Source organism: Condylura cristata, unplaced genomic scaffold (assembly GCF_000260355.1).
Source record: "Condylura cristata isolate star-nosed mole 26May11 unplaced genomic scaffold, ConCri1.0 scaffold00009, whole genome shotgun sequence".
NCBI classification, from domain to species: domain Eukaryota; kingdom Metazoa; phylum Chordata; class Mammalia; order Eulipotyphla; family Talpidae; genus Condylura; species Condylura cristata.
In genome coordinates this window covers 13,653,589-13,668,664 of record NW_004567110.1, presented here as the reverse complement: position 1 = coordinate 13,668,664, position 15,076 = coordinate 13,653,589, and the positions used below count along the sequence as shown (strand labels likewise).

Below are 15,076 nucleotides of genomic sequence, written 5' to 3'. Positions count from 1 at the left end.
TCCATCTGCCCCCTTCTCTCTTCTCTCTCCTTTTTCTCTGCTCAGTTCCACCCTCCTTCTGGGTGGGGCAGGGAACCTGAAACTTCCCTTCTCCTAGGGACCACCCAGTTACAAGAGGAGTGAGTTCTCTTATTTTCCTGAACATCCTGGCCTCACAGAGCAACAAGCCTCGTGTCCGGACATCCTGTGCAGTTAAGGTGGCTTTAAAAAAAAAAAAAAAGATTGATTTATTCACACAGAACTGGGGTACAGGCCAGAGATGTGGAGGATGAGATGATTCACCAGAGACAGAGTGGGGAGCAGAACAGGCAGATCGATGAAGTACACTGCTGAGGGGAGCACAGGTGGGTCAGGAGAGGTCTGCCATGCCATGTGGGTCACCTCCAGGGCAGGTGGGAATTGAACTCATGCGGAAGTGGCTTACGCTTCTTAGCGCTGTGCTTTAACCCTCTGCTCCACCAGGGAGGGCCCTAAGGTGACTTTTCTGTGCTATCAGAACTCTGCCTTTTTCTACCAGGCCTAATCTTGCTATAGTGATGTGCTCTATAGCTGAAAGGTAGTGGCAACTTTTGATTTCTCCAAATTTGTTGTCTGCCTCCAAGGGCAAATGCACTACCTCTACTATCCTGAAGCTTAGTTACAACAATACCACCACTCCCTAGCCCTCCAGCTCCCCCAGCCCCCCAGCCAGCAAAGCATTAACACTGGAGTCAAGGTGAGATGCAAATGCAGTTTTAACATTTGAAAGCAAGATTTCAAATGGTCACAGTCCACATTCCCTCAAGGCTTTCTTTGTGCTAAAAATCAGCACATAATTACCATGGGAGCTGATTTCTGCTCTGGAAGTTGATTCCTGTGTTAGGCAAACTGCACCACTCACCTTCAGTAGCAGACTCTGGACACTTACTGTGTTCACAATAAATGGAGCCCTCAGCCGTGTTTATTTCAGTGAAAAAGATGCCATGTTTAGCACATTACAGATGATCTTGAGTCCAGGAAGATCACTCTTGGCAATATGGATTGTTGAAATGCTTACTCCATAGCAGGGGAATAAAATTTGGCGTCCGTGTTTTGCCATGCTTGACCTCTACGATACAAAGAAAGGTAACGTGACTCACTTAATAACTTCCTTGGGCTTCTGTTTATTCATTAAAATGCTTTCTCTGTAAGGTCAATTCTCAATCGTGATAGTTGTACTGAAAATGTGGTCCGCCTTCCTAACGAGCAATGCTGCCCCCTAGTGTTCTCTCTGGGTTCATCCACACTACGTGCCAATTCTTTAAAATTTAAAATGAAAGATTACGTCAGCCCCCATCGAACCAAATATTCTTGATCTTTGCTTTTAAAATGATGTTCTGTTTCAATGCCAATGTCATCTCATCAGAGAGAGCATCCTTTTCGTTTGGAATGCTGAAGCTATACGCAGGAACGATCCTTTTACTGCCCATTTGTCCCACGGAGACACTTTGTCCTCCAAGAATGGCGGGAAAGTATACCCCAGGGCCTCCCTGGTGGCACGGGGGTTGGGTGTCAGCGTTGACCCCACCATGCTCCATCCCTGGCTAGGGAGCTAACTCAGGATGCAGCAGACCTCTCCTGTTTCCCGCTGCTCCCCTCAGCTTTGTATTTCAGTCGATCCATCTGTTCTGCTCCCCACTGTGTCTCTCCTGAATCCTCTCATCTCCTCCCCACCCCCCAATCTCTGGTCTATGCTTCATTTTTACAAATAGCTTGCTAAATAAATGAATTTTTTTTCTAAAGATTTATTTAGTTATGCGTACAAGAGCCTCCCAGAGGTTCAGGGAGGTGGTGAGAGGATTCATCAGAGACAGAGTGGGGAGCAGAACAGGTAGATCTACTGAAATACATTGTAAGGGGAGCAGTGGGTGGATCAGGAGAGGTCTGCTGCACCATGTGGGTCACCTCCCTGTCTAGGGATCAAACTCAAGGTGCATTGGCTGTGGATAGCTTCATAGTACCCTGACCTAACCCCTTGTGCCATCAGGGAAGTCATAAATGAATGAATATACATTTTTTTAAAAGTATTCTCCAAACATGGCCCTCCCTGGTGGCGCAGCGGGTTAAAGCACAGCACTGAGAATCTAAAGCCGCTTCTGCATGAGTCGATTCCTGCCTGCCCCGGAGGTGACCACATGGTGTGGCAGACCTCTCCTGACCCGCCCACTGCTCCCCTCAGCAGTGTACTTCGTCGATCTGCCTGTTCTGTTCCCCACTCTGTCTCTGGTGAAGCCTCTCACTGCCCCCTGAGCCTCTGGCCTGTACCCCAGTTCTGTATGCACAAATAAATAAATCTTAAAAAAAAAAAAAAGTATTCTCCAAACACAAATTGCCGAGTCTGGAAGCATGTAAGGTCTTTAAAATCAGTTCCATTGCTCAGTTCCCTACAGTGCCAATCACACTTCAAAAATAAATATTTTAATAGAAATACAACCTACATACAGAAAAACATAAACTGGAAGTATACAGCACAATAAATTATCCTGAGATGAAACTCAACTCTACAACCAACACCTGTGTCAGGAAACAAGAACATACCAGGGGCCGAGATGTTTCCTCCATCCCTTTCTCTGCACCACTCTGTATTTTACTCCCCGTTCTACAAATGCAAAGTTCTGGACCCCACAGAACTTTGTGCCTGGTTTTCAAGTGTCATCTACCACGGGAACTTTCTCACCCTCTCCACACCCGGGAGAATCTGAAGGTTGTCGAGGACTAGGACTAACACTCACGTCAGGCACATACCTCATTGGTGTGGAAAATGTCTCTTCTCAGAATCATGTCTTTCCAGATGTTTCATAGCTGAGACTTGACTAAGCCCCACACGTTAGGGGGAAAGGAACTGGCCAAGAGATCACCTAGTCATGGTGAAATAGAAAACAATGCAACTAACTGAAGGAATCTGAACTCCCTTTTGGCTAGCACCCTCCATTTTTCCAGGCTCTCTGCCCTCATATGCTCTCTGCCTCTCACAGGTGTGTCCACTCGACTCTGTGGTGTCATTTGGTGGCCAGGGTGTGGGCTGGAGGAGACCTGGACTCAGAGCAGACCAGAGTCTGAGGACAGGGAGGATACTCAGCTTCTCAATGTTGCCCTCACCTTCTCCTTTGGAATGGGATTCTTCTTCCTGGGACCTTTAACTTCTACCTCTGGAACAAGAACATTTTAAAGTGCTCTTGTACTTAGAAAGGCTCCATATAAAAATTAAAAAAAAAAAACCTGTAAAATTAAAACAGGAAAAATTATCACAGAACTTTAGCAACTGAAGGAAACAAAAAGGAGAAATTTTATATTATTTAATCACCAATTAAAAATAATTAGTTTATACCTTGATATTCTTTCTTTTTGCATTTAAAACACAATTTCTTTCACTCTTATGATTATCCTTGTCACCTAAACTTCACCATAGCCACGGCCATTTCCAAACATTATTACTGTGTCCCCTAGATCAGCCAGAGACTTTGCAGGGCCTACTGGAAATATTTTGCATATACATGCTAGTAAGAGAGATGCAGATTAAAACAACAGTGAGAATCTACCTCAGACCTGTGAGGATGGCTCATATTAAAAGATCCCCAGCAACAAGTGACAGAGAGGATGTGGAGAAAAAGGAACCCTATTACACCGTTGGAAGGGATGTGAGTTAGTGAAAGCATTATGGCAAACAACCTGGATTTATCTTTAAAAATTAAAAATGGAAATAGTATACAACCTGGCAATCCTATTCTTGGGTGTATGTATAATATATGAAACCATCAACAGCTCCCTCATATGTTCCACATAGTCACAGCAGTATTACTTATAATAGCAAGGACATGGGGGTAGCCTAAATTTCCTTCAGTGAACAAATGGACGAAAAGATGTTTGATACCATGGACTACTGTATAGCCGTAAGAAAGGATGAGATGCAGCCCTTTCCACAAAATGGAGAGAATTTGAGAAAATTGAATGCAATAAAGTGAGAATGATAAAAACAAATATTGGTCATTCACATAGCAGACAATTCAACAACATAAAACATGTTCAACAACTAGTCGACAGTAAGAAACAGTTGAGGGCTCAGAGATTGGTGGGGAGAAGGGAAAGAATCAGGGACAGAAATCCCTAAGATAGAGTAAACAATGCTTTAAGGGGGTTGAATTTAGGGTGATCCTTTTTTCTTTCATTTCTCTTTTCATAATTTAACATAATGATCATGAATTATTTGACTAAAATATTAAAAACTGAAAATCATACAACTCTGAACTGAAGCACTTCAATACTAAATAAGAACAGCATTAAATTTTCTCAAAGTGAATTGAGTACCTTTTACAATTTATCAGCTATGATAAATTTTGACCTCTGGGCAAAATTACTTTGGTATGTATGTTAGCATCACCCTGGGGCCCTGAAAATTACCGTGTGCATGCTCTGAAATTGACTCTTATCGTTCACCACATTAAGACAAAGGAAAGATACTCATATTGTGAGATATCATTCATAGGATTAGTATAAATAAAGAGGAAGGAGAAAAGGCTATTAGTGTCCCAATAAACCATCCCAAATTTCCATCCCCTTGTGGGCAAACCAATCAGGGTCAGCCTGAAGTGGTGCTGTTGAGTCTAAAAACTTTCCATGAGTCTAAGACACCTTCCAGCAGAGGACCACGGGAAAGGAGTTCTGAAGAAGGTCCCAAAGCAGAAGGAGAATGACTGCCATTGTCAGTCACCCCACGTCTCTCACCCACATCTCTTCCAAATGTCTCTACATGTTTCTCCTCCATGTATCTCCTTCTACAACTCCTTCCCAGCAGTGCAGGGTATAAGCTGAGCCACAGAAATAAGAGCCTTTCTTCATCCACCTGTCTTCTCTGTTAGATAGCTTTACCTGGTCACTCAGTTCCGACCGCACCCCCCCTCCCCATTCCCAGTGACACACTGGGTCCTATAGCCCAACTCAACTGGCATGTAAGTGGGATGGGCAACACGTACCTCCTCTCACAGGTAGACTTTTCTGTGGAGCCAGCTAGTTTCTAACATGGGAAGACTTGCTCTCCACCCCCCAAAACAAGGCTGTCAGCAGGTTGGATGTTTCTCCTTTCTTGGAATTTTCCAAAAGTTTGATAGTAGCTTGAGGAGTTGAGATGATAGAGATGATGTCTTTCTTTGGACCAGAAAATAGAGAAGATCATCCCCAAAGTGTTTTCCAGCAGATGCTTCTGTTATTTTTTTAGGAGTGTTCCCGACTGGAGCGATCTCTCATTTTTCTCCCACTACCTCATTTAACTAACTCCAGATGAAGAGTTTTACAGTTTTCAACTATTTTCAAGTCAATCTTCTTAATAACTCTTTCTAGAACTGATTAGAGAAATCTACGGACAGACATTTCTTGTGGAAATCACTGGACGTGAATGCTGAGGACACTAACATAGAACATCTCTGGGACAAAGGAGCGTGAAAAAAAAAATGCCACGGCGAGAATAGCCGTGCATAAAAGCAGTGTCTGTGATACACTGAAAAACTTTGGGAAAACAAAAAGAATACACTTGGGACTCCAGGAAATTCCACTTGCATACATCATAAAATGAAAAGAGAGGAAGAAAGTGTGTCAGGATATCCAAGGCAGAGCCTTCCTTTCAGAGAGCACCATGGATTTGGTGGTGACTTGTGTTTAATTGGAAAATTCAAAGGTTAAATGATAGTCATCATTTTTTATAAGGAATGACTTTCATTCTTGACTTTTGATTTACTTTAAAAAAAAATTTACTTTATGCATACAAGAGTTGGGGTACAGGCCAGAGTTGTGGGTGCTGAAAAAATTCTCAGAGACAGAGTGGAGAGCAGAACAGGTGTATCAATTGAAATACCCTGTTGAGGGGAGCAGTGGGACAGGAGAGGTCTAGTGTGCCATGTGGGTCAGCTCCCTGTCAGGGGATCGAACTCAGGCCACAGTGGCTGACAACAGCTTGATAGCGCTGTGTCTTCAACTCCTGTGCCACCAGAGAGGTCCAAATTTTGCTTATTACTTTGCTGTTCAGATGTTTGTTTATAAGGGAACTACTTTCCAAGACATACTGCTCGTTTATCAGAATTTCACATCCTCACCAACAGAATTTTTGACTCTTCTGAATATACTTGGTAGAAGTCCTAAATGAAACAACTAAAAGCTTTTACAGTGTTACAAATGACTATAAATCACCCTGGTAGTAAATCAACCATATTTCATCTACTTTTTTCCAACTCTAATGGAGACATACATTTAAAAAAAATTTTAGTGATTAGTTAAATTCTATTTATTGAAGTAATGTTAATTTACATCACAGTATCTGTCTGGGGGGTACAGGTTACACCTCTATACAAGTGTGTTATTTCACCAACCCACCACCACATCCCCAGTAATTCTCCATCAGACCCCCCTCTCCTCTCTGCTCCCACCACACTCCATTCCTTTCTGGTAGTCTTAGTCAGAGCCAAATATACTGATTATGGGTTTGAGTCCTCTTAGAAGGAAATACATTGTTGTCCCGTGCAGTAATAGAAGATTTTCAAATGCTGTTGAGTGCTATCCTCACAGGCCGACATAAATCACTTTATCATCACAAGTGCAGACAGATCAGGCTTGGCGCGTTCACTTCTGAGTTTGGAAAGAACTGGAAGTTTGTCAGCATTTCCCTCCTGTTTAAGACTGGGTGCCCACGCTGGATACCTCCAGGTAAGGAGTATTACTGACCCTTTATGCTCCTGGATGTTCCTCAGGGCTTCTCAGGGAAGTCTTCTGTAGAGTTTGAAAAGTCAAGTGAATGAATTATGCAGCAAGCTGAACCCCACCCTGAAGAGGTGATGCTTCCTTGGACTCTGCGGTGACCGTCAACAAACCCTTTTAACTTAACATCATTAAGTTAAAAATCATTTCTTCTAACTGGATGGTACTCAGTACCCTTCCTATCCCATGGGCAGCGCTAAGGCTCATGGCTGATGGTTTGTAAGAGGAAGCTTTGAGAGCAAAATGGCTATCCCATAAGTATTCTCACTTATCACTGTCAATAGCAAGGTTTCTGGTTAAGGAAAGTCAGTGAGAAACACAGACCTGGATGCTAGGGTGATCCTCCTGGTCATTAAATCTGACCCAGTTGTTCTTTTGATTTTTTTAAAAAAGATTTATTTATGCATGTAAGAACTGGGATAGAGGCCAGAGGCGTGGTGATGAGGGGTGTGAGAGGATTCCCCAGAGACAGAGTGGGGAACACAACAGGCAGATCTACTGAAATACACTGCTAAGGGGAGCAGTGGGCGGGTTAGGAGAGGTCTGCTGCACCATGTGAGTCACCTCCCTGGCCGGGCATTGAACTCAATGCTGCAGTGAATTCAGTGAGCATCATAGTGCTGTACTTTAACCCCTTGCATCACCAGCGAGGTCCCAGGCCCCATTGTTGTTGAGTTTAGATTTTCCTTTCTTGCAGAGAGTAAAATCTAGTCTTTTGCTCCAAGATTTACACCATCTGAATCCAGTCATCTCTCTGACCTCATCCCTCAACTGCACCCTTGTGGCCTCACAGAACTCCGCGCAATGCCTTCATCCTCAGAAACTGCATTTTCTGTTCTCTCTGACCTTTCTCCCACTGGGTCCGTGGCTGGCTCCCAGGCTTCCCTCAACTTCACTAAAAAGCTGCCTCCAGGACTCATTGCTGAGCACCTGGTCGACAAGAGCAGCTTTTTCCTGTTTCCTTTTCCCTGCCTTCACCCGCATCTCTTACCAATGATCGTGTGTCATCTACTTATTGCTTCATGGGTTTTTGTCTCACTTGCCTCCTCCTAACGTCCACGCTCCCCACACAAAGAAATTTCAAGAAGCAGAAACTTCCTTACTTTATTGGAGATCCAATACCGAGGCTATTACTTTACAGGTCATAAGTGATTACTAAGCATTTAGTGATTTAGTGTTTGAACTAGTATGTAGATAAATGCATGACTCCTTAGGCTGGTCACCTGTGCTCTCAATTAGAAAGACAGACCACGTGTGCCAGTCATGTGGGTTTGGGTGGATCATTTACAACTGATGACAGCCACATGAGGGAGCAGAACTGGTTAAATTCACCCAATTCAGTGTAGCAAACACTTGTCAAACTCCAGTTGTAAGTTGTGGTACTTGTCATTAGCACATCTGTGTGTCTGAAGCAGTCTCATAGTGGATGTTTGCAATTCAGTTTACAGAGGAACCAAAGTAGAAAAATTTCCTCAGTTAGTGGGACCTCCATTCCTTCTGACTCCTACTGAGATCAATTTAAGTTGGCAAGTTTTGTTGGAGAGCCCAACAAAAGGTGCTAGGCTGCTGATAATCCCCATCAAAGCATTTCATAATGGTTGCAGTCTACTTGTTTACATATTCTGATCAAATACAATATTTAAGGAAAATAATTTGGTATAACAACATAGCATAAGACACAACAGATGCAGGGGATGGTGAACTGAAGGGGGGAGGGGATCAAGAGATCAAACTTTTAGTTATAAAATAAATTGGTCCTGGGGACGTTATGCATAGTAATACTGTATTATATATTTGCATGTTGTTAAGAGTGAGTCTTAAATTTTCTCATCACAAGAAAAATTGTAACTGCATGCTAAAAACTATTAACAGATTTATTGTTTATTATTTGTAGATATATACACACACCATAGATATATTTTGAAATATGAATTAAAATATGAATATCAAATCATCCATTATGGTACATACCTGAAAATAATGTTATATAATAAAATGTTGTATGTCCCTTTACTTCCATAAGTCAATTATCAGTCTTAACTCATGTTAAGAATTTTTAAATGAAGTTTTAGTATTACTTAAATTTTAAAAATACACATGTGAATGACTTTAAATAGAATACCAATTTAAAAAATGAAAGCAGTGCTTGTGAGCTTTCCCAAAATATTTGGTATTCAAAAGACTTGATAAAGGTATTTTTCTTAAGATATTGCTGTTATCGGAAAGAGTCTTAACTTATTGTCAGATGATACTTCATCCAATAGTATCTGCCACAGACTGGAGAGGGGGCTTGGATAGGGCATTAACTCATCAGCCTCAGGGTCCTCATTGGGAAGGTGAAGGGTGAATGCACCTGTCCTCTCTCAGGTCCGCTCCCACCCTCTTCTGCTATGAATAGCTCCTTTTATGTAACACACATGCACTGATAGCGCACTGTCACACATGAAAAGCTTGGCTGCTTTTAAAGTCCTGACTTTGATCTAGGCTCTGGAGTCCAAGAAGATGAGGAATGTCTTAATTTGTGCTTCAGAAACAGGAGAAGTGATTGTAGGGAGCAGGGGCAACCCCAGACAATTTGCTTGAGACTCTGGAATGACTCCTACTTTGCAGAGTCAGTGTATTAAACAGTGATGTACTTGAAGACATTTCATACAGTGAAAACCCTCAGCCAGGGCCCTCCCTGGTGGCGAACGGGTTAAAACCTGTTAAACCATGTTAAAACGCACACTCAGAAGCTATCACCAGCCACTGCATCACGAGTTCCAGTTCGACCCCGACCAGGGAGCTGACTCCCATGGCGCAGCCGACCTCTCCTGTCCCTCCCGCTGCTCCCCTCAGTATATTTCAGGCGATCTGCTGGTTCTGCTCCCCACTCTGTCTCTGGTGAATCCTCTCACCCCCTGCACCTCTGGCCTGTACTCCAGTTCTTCTTCTCAAAAATAAATAAAATCTTTAAAAAAATTAAACAAAACACAAAAAGGAGGTGGACAGCCAATGTCGAACAGGCTCCTAGAAGCTCCCTGCTGATTTAAGTTTCTTAGTCTGCATAGTGGGTGGCTTACACACTTTGGAAAGTCAGTTGTCACAGTCATGGGAGAAAATTCAGGGTGCCCACCCAGTTGGGGCTCTTTTCTGGGTTCCAGACTTCTTGTATTTCCCAATGGAGGAAGGGGTGATGAATCACTCTGGGGGTCTTTACAAGGACACTGATCCTACTCATAAAAGCTCCACGACTTAACACCTGCCAAAATTCCCATCTCCCAATGCCATCATGCTTGTGGGGTAAGATTTTCAGCATACGAGCTCTGGGAGAAACCCAAACATTCAGGCCACAGCATAAAGGTGAACTTTTCAGAGGTTGGATCAAAATTAGATCTAGGATCTGGTCCCAGGATGAAAATAACATTTGGTTTTCAGGAAACAGCTAGTTATCCACATCATCAAGGCCTTTCAATGTACATTTTTTTTTTTGTTTTTATTTTTAGGTTACATTTTTGTTCTTCCATATGTACACGTACTATTCACCCTCTGCAAAAAACAAAAACAAAACAAACAAAAACAAAACCAAAAAAACCAAAACTATGCCCATACCCCACCTGCCTCCCTGAAAAATCCCTCCCTCCCTCCTGGATGTTAGAACTGCATCTAGGTACAAGGGACTGTTGTTCCTTCAGGCTTCATTTCTCAGAGATAAAAATTTAACCACCATTCCTTCCTACGCTGTGTCCCATTGACTAATATTGCATTGAGAGAGTGGTTCAGAGGTTAGCGTCCTACTGCAACTCAGAGTACTGTTCCTCTAGGGTGAGACGCAAAGTGTTTAAAGGCTAGTGTGGCAGGAGCAGTGATCAATAAGGAACCTCAGCCCTCGGCTGTGGGACAGAGTCCTGAATGTTCTGTGCTGGCTGTCGACTCCAACTGGAAGTCCCAAGAGCAATGGCGTGGTCAGCAGGAAGGGAACATGGGAGCAGGGTTAGGGCATTGCTTATGGGCATGGCAGATCACTGTCAGCTGATTTTCACCTGTCAGTGATCTGCATATCAAGCAGTTGATATGAAACCTGTTGCCAAAGAAGGAGGAATGGATGCTGTGATGAGGAAAAATCATAGCGGAAATGCAAATAACACAGGTTTACTTCCAAGTCTAAGGAAATGCATGATGGGAACTTTTGACAATGACGAGGAGAACAGGATGGTGTTACTGGAATTTGGTGGTGAGTTCGGGAACAATAAATATTCTACAATGTCTGAGGCAGCCTTGATGCTCAAACGCCACCAGTCCCTGTGTTGGGAAGTATCACGAGGAGATTTTTCTGGAGGGAACAGCAGAAGAGAGTACAAGCACATGCAGTGGGTGGAAGGAGAGTCCCAGCTGGGGTGATATGCTGCCGCTTACTATGATGGATTTGGGACAGGAGCACATCTGTCGTTTCACCAGGAGGACAATCACCAAATCACAGTGACATCACAAACTCAGGATGAGGCTGTAGCAACAGTGGTTGAGTCCTGGAATCAACTAGTGTGCAAATCTGGAATTTTTGGATATCTTTGAAAAGGCACAGGATATTCACATATGCCTTCTGTTGGAATGTTTCTTAGACTGAAAGGGGAAGAACTTTAGTGGGATTTTCTGGTTTTGTTTCTATGATTCAGTTCTCAGTGCTCTATCAGACTCCAGGGACTGACCTTAAGATAAGTGTTGAATAAACACTCCCTTGCAGGGGCTGGAAATTCACACACAACTACAACTAAATGGAAAACAGATTGAAACCAGCCATCCTGCTTTAATATTAATTGAGACTTATCTACATTGAAAATGAAAGGGAAGTAGTCAAAAGTTAGAGTGGCAGACTGGGTAAGTTTGAACTCTAAAAAATACTATTTTACACAATTACAAAATCCACCTACATCATTGTATATCAAATTAACATGATGCTTCTCTGCTAGCAGCATATAGAGTTTGTACACATTCCCATTTTAGTGTCATCAGGGATTCCGTCATTAAAAAGTTTCTATAATTCCATCATAAGGTACTTTTTCTCTCCCTTTGTCTGAAACTTTGTGTTAACATGTTACTCTCAAAGGAATTAATTACAAGACAAGCGGAAGCTTATTTAGTTTATTTTTGGTTAAAAAAAAGTAAAAAGTAGCGTGTGGTCTATAACTGAGAAAAATGTTTATTGAGGAAACAATTCAACAGTTCCTTTTAAGACTAATTTTATAGACTAGGGCACATCCTGAAGACAATTATAGTCTCAGTAGTCAGCACACTACAAAGTCTGCTTTCCCCACAACTGGGAAGTTCCTGGTATTTGTCACAGCTACTGTAATGCAAGTATTGTTAAAATTACAAATTATTCAGAGATTATTTTGATAACCTCCTGAGCAGGCTTCTCCTGAAGAATCTGACAATGGTGAATACGATTAGCAGCTTCATATCAGAAAAATCCATGGAGATAAATATCTTTCATCCTAACAGATTATCCATATTCCAGAAGGAAACCAGGGAGACAAGACTTCAATTTTCCTATTTGGTCTTCATCTTGATGGATAGATCTGGATATCTACTGTATTGCTCATGAAATCTATCAACAGGCTATAGTATCAAGGACAACACTCTCATGATATTGAACACCCATACTGGAAGTGATTTCATCCTTGTTAATTTTTTTTAATTTATGCATTTATGCATACAAGAGCTGGGGTGTAGACCAGAGGTTTTGGGGTGAAAGGATTCACCAGAGACAAAGTGGGGAGCAGAATAGGCAGATTGACAGAACTACACTGCTGAAGGGAGCAGTGAGCAAAACAGGAGAGGTGGATTAGCTCCCTGACTGGAGATCGAACTCGTGCTTCCAATAGCGTCATCGTGTTGAGACTTCATCCCTTGTACCACCAAGGAGGCTCCGATCCTTGTTAATTGTGTCTACGTCTTATCCTTCGTGCGTTTTCCTGGTAAACATTTATAGTTTTATACATTTGCCTGAATCTGTGATTGTATCAGGAATTGTGCCTCAAATGGATAATTTTCTGTGACCCTCTTTGGCCACAAATTCCTAAGGTATGAGCTAAAATACAAAACGATCGGTGATCATTATGCAGCGATCACTATCAAATGTATCACCAATGCTGACTGGAATCTACGTGCATTTAGCGCTGTCTTCACACAGAAACAGTTTCTTCAAAGTTCTCTTCACCTTTCATCCTTTAGAATTCCTATTAAAATAAAATTTGATTAGCAAACAACAGCCCTTTGTTCACATCCTCGCACCCTCCAACAGAGAACAGAACATGAGGGCTATAGGTACTCAGCACCGGGAACCGAGGAAAAGAGTTCGGATCAAAGAAGCAGTTGTCTCCAGGAATAAATACGACATTTCAGGAATTCTGATCCCTGCGCGCTAGTCCCGGGTGGAAGAATATTTTTCTGCTCCTGCCTTACTCCAATTCCCCAGATGTAGCCACAAGGTGACGCTCGCGCCATGGCAGTCCAACCGCTGGAGCCCGGTGGCTAAGACGCGGCACTAGTTGCCTGACCCCAGAGAACTAAATTCAGAGAAGCGCGCGGAGCAAATCCACGCCCTGGAGCTGAGCTGAGGCCAATCTGGAAACTGACCAATGGATGCTGGGCGGCGGCGAGTCTGGGGCAGACCCTTTCCACTCCCACCGCGGCAAGTTCAGCTCAAGGTCAAATGCATCGCCAAAGCTGGGGAGGCGGGAGGTGGTTGCAGAGGTACAGAAAATTAAAATGTAAGGATCCTTTTGAAGATGTCCAAAGGTCCCTGTGCATCAGCGGAGCTCGAGGAAAGTAAATTTTTTAGAGATTCACTTGTCCATTCTCTTCTTCCCATCACCAGTCTTTACTGCTGGTGAAATACCCCCATTTCAGTTTTCCAAAGGATAAAATTTAGAAAGGTTCTTGCTAAATTCTCAGCTATACCTCTTTCCCCTGTTCGCAGGGTTCAAAACGCAGGTGACGTTGGCGACTTCTCAAGGAGGTCCAGAGGGTGACAGTCCCGGGCGGGCTCTTCACAGAGCCCCTGCACAACTCCCGCGCCCCACAGCTGGGCAAAGCAGCCGTAAGGGTGGGCTTCGTGGCTCGGAGCTACCGAGACTCTGGACAAATGCAGAATCCCTGGCTTCGGCCCAGATCTCTGGGGAATGTGCAGGTGAGGAGGTAAGATCACAGAACACCGCCGTGCTATTAAACCGACAAAAATGTCCATGTCAGCGTTCTCAGATGATTCTACTGTGCATCCGTTTGGGCAGTGCAGTTGGCATTTCATAGCCCCTTCTAGGAATCGTCCTAAAAGGAAAGAAGTGGAAGTAGTACAGTAGCTACGGCCCGAGGGCACAGGGTCCCAGACGCTGGAAGGCGAGGCTGACTTTTGGGTACGGGGCAGTGGTCACATAGCACCTGCGCACAGGCGGCTCCAGACCTCCCAGAGCCAGGGCAGGGCGGGGTTTAGCCACCTGGGTCCGAGGAGCGGTGCACCAGAGGCTCCTTGCCGCGCTGGCCTGCGGGCTGCGGCGCGCACCTGGGGCGGCGGTCGCTTCTGGAAAAGCGGGTGGCGCTTGGGCAGCCCGGGACGGCTGTTCTGAACATCACTGTAGTCTGGGGATGGGGGTGGGCCGAGGAGGTGGGGAAAGAAGGAGGAGGAGGAGGAGAAAAAAATAGGGGCGTTAGGGACTTAGGCCTGCCTCCCACCTCCCCAACCCCCGCCCCCGCGGCCACCTTCCGCTCTATAATTGGCCGCCCGCGGGTCTTCCATTCCTCTTATCTGATCCGGGCGCCCAGCAGTAGGGGAGCGCTGGAGAGGAGGAGGTAGCTCCGGGTCGCCTGGGGCAGGAGCTGGTGAGGGTGAGAGAGGTTAATTAAAAGGACGCGCGGCTGGGAGCGAGCGTCTCTCGCCGCCAAGACCTAACTGGCGGCGAAATTCGGATCCTCCCGAGGCACCGAGAGGCTCTCAACCTGGGCAGGAACCTTGCTGGGCACCAGGTCAGTTCCACTCTTTCTCTGCTCTTCTTCGGGTGGGCTTTTAAGAGTGTGTGAGGAAGAAGTGGAAAAGACGAGCCACCTGCTAATGCAGCGTCACACACCTTATCTAAACCCGCGCCCATGTGTCCAGGCCATTTGGGATGGGACGGGACCCTGCATTAGGACACCCCTGGACAGGATCTCTGAACTCGAAGGATTGGGGCGCTTGGTTGACGCGAATACCGAGACCGCGAGGTTGTCTTGTTTTGCTCCGGGGAGTTTGTCTCTGGGTTTGGGTGCAGTTAGTGTGCGGCGGGAAGAGGCGGTTTTGGCTTCCAGA

The 15,076-nt window shown here is 44.4% G+C and overlaps 1 protein-coding gene across 3 annotated transcripts in view; it reads left to right on the top strand.

Annotated features, from left to right (window-relative positions):
* Positions 1–14,570: 14,570 nt before the first annotated feature.
* The window catches only part of COL14A1 (collagen, type XIV, alpha 1), a 154,082-nt gene continuing 153,576 nt past the window's right edge, over positions 14,571–15,076 (top strand). For all 3 annotated transcript variants that reach the window (XM_012723034.1, XM_012723033.1, XM_012723035.1), the window contains exon 1: positions 14,571–14,757. The gene's annotated coding sequence lies outside the window, so the exon portion shown is untranslated. The remainder of the gene's footprint in view (positions 14,758–15,076) is intronic.